The sequence below is a fragment of the Charadrius vociferus genome, unplaced genomic scaffold (genome assembly GCF_000708025.1).
Source record: "Charadrius vociferus isolate BGI_N301 unplaced genomic scaffold, ASM70802v2 scaffold812, whole genome shotgun sequence".
NCBI lineage: Eukaryota > Metazoa > Chordata > Aves > Charadriiformes > Charadriidae > Charadrius > Charadrius vociferus.
In genome coordinates, this window is record NW_009647037.1 from 206811 (window position 1) to 208849 (window position 2039).

The window sequence follows — 2039 nt, forward strand, 5'->3', positions numbered from 1 at the left end:
GCACATAAGTCATATATTCCTGTCATTTCTTTAAATTTCTACTGGAACTTAGCTCAAAAAATATCCCAACACCTTTACCACTAAGGAAGCAAAGCTATGAGGATGGAAGAATTTGTAAAATTCATATTGTGAGTCAAACAGCTTCCACTGCGACTCCAGAGAGAACTGCCACTGTAACTCCATCACACATGTTCTGGAATAGAGCAACTTTTGAAAGCACTTATGATTCATTCCCCTTCCCTCCTCGACCCCACCCACAAAAATGCAACTTTTAATGGTCCTCCCAAATCACTGCTCTTAATACAGAAGAGAAAAGCAAATTCTCAGAAACTTATCTGCCCAAAGTTTGTATAGAAAAGCGAAGAGAAGGTTGAAGATGTATGTAGTGCTTCTTTAAAAACATACCATACTAGAGTCAAGAAACTCCAATTCGACACTTAACACAAAAAGCTGTGAAGTCAGAAGGAAGAATTTATGACATACACAGCACTCTGATGTGACTCAATTATACCACAGAGCATCCTCAGTTCCTCAGCAGCACTGTTTTAATATACCTGCCCATTTGGGAGTTTACTTAACACTCTCCTGGTGTGACACACGACACTGAATTCCATCTTTTACCAAGAGATGCTTTTACTTTGCTTCACCTTTTTACAGTGAGCATTTTATTGCTATTCCTCAGTTTACTTGATTTTGCCATAACCTGCACCCTGAACAACCGGCTTCACATCCTTCTTCTGCTTTAAACTATGTTCATATTATTTGGACTAGATTTCACAGGCCAAGCACTGCTTCACCTAAAATGTCCCGGCACGCGCTTCCATGCTTTACCCCAAGTACACACGCAATCTTATCTTTGTTTCCCTGCTTTATGGCGGAGACTCTGCTTATTCTATTCCGTATTTTCCCTTCACACACCGAAAAGGAAGCAATGTCCTCCTCCTGTTATGACAGAACTTTAACCCTGACTTGCTGCACCAAGGATGCTTTGTGTCCTCCTGTACCAGTACTGGTGCCTGACAGCCAGAAGGTTCCCTGAAACATGGAACATCAACATCACACTGAACGCTCTGCTAATTACACAGTGGACATGGAAGGAAACATCTATTTATCATGAGACAAACAGAATTGTACCAGGTTATAATTAAAGTTTAACACACAGAGTTTATGAGAATATCATCTTAATTCCATCAGATTGCTATAATCCAGCTGCTTCCTAAAACAGCTGCAACTCTATCATGTACCTCACTAAGAAAGGCCGTCTTAGATGGCAACTTTTTCCAGCCAAATCCATCATTATCTTAAATCTCCATATAAGTTACAAAGGTTTAGGTTTACATATATGTTACACAAGAAGAGATGAAAACACACGTTTTACACTGACACCTTCAGCCTCACATTTCCACTAGCTCTGGCACCTCCTGAAGGGACACAAATGGAATTCCAAGTGGCTTTTGACATCCCCTTGGCCATCCAGTTACATCCCGAACTGCTGACTGAACACTGCCCAAATCTCAACTCTCCTTCCACTTTTCTGTCAGACTTGAAAATAAATTCTTTCGATAAACTGAAGCCGAAGTTCCTTCTCCAACTCTTAAACTACGCTTTAAATACACCGTTTATAAACACTAAGCATGTGCTTCCCCGGGAGAGGATCAAACGACCGAAGGCTGCTGTGCAGCAGTACTCCCAAATCGCACGTGCAATTACCCTTAAAATTCTAGCGCCCAGCGACAGCCGCACAAGGGGTGAATGGCTCACATTTGCCCGGTAGAAGATGCTGAAGGGAGCGGGTACGCCCGCGCCGCCAGTGAGGGTTCATTTTCCGAAGCGGCATCTCGGAGACATCACCACAGCTACAAGATTATGCAAGCCGGCCTACGGCCGCTGCCTGGGAAACACTCGTTATGAAATACAAAAAATTAATTCTCTACTATCTCGGGCACAGGAAACCGGGCAGCAGGGCAGGACGCGGCGCCTGGCTTTCCCCGGTTACCGGAACCGTACCGCAAGCGTTCCCCCCGGCCGGCCGGCGGAGC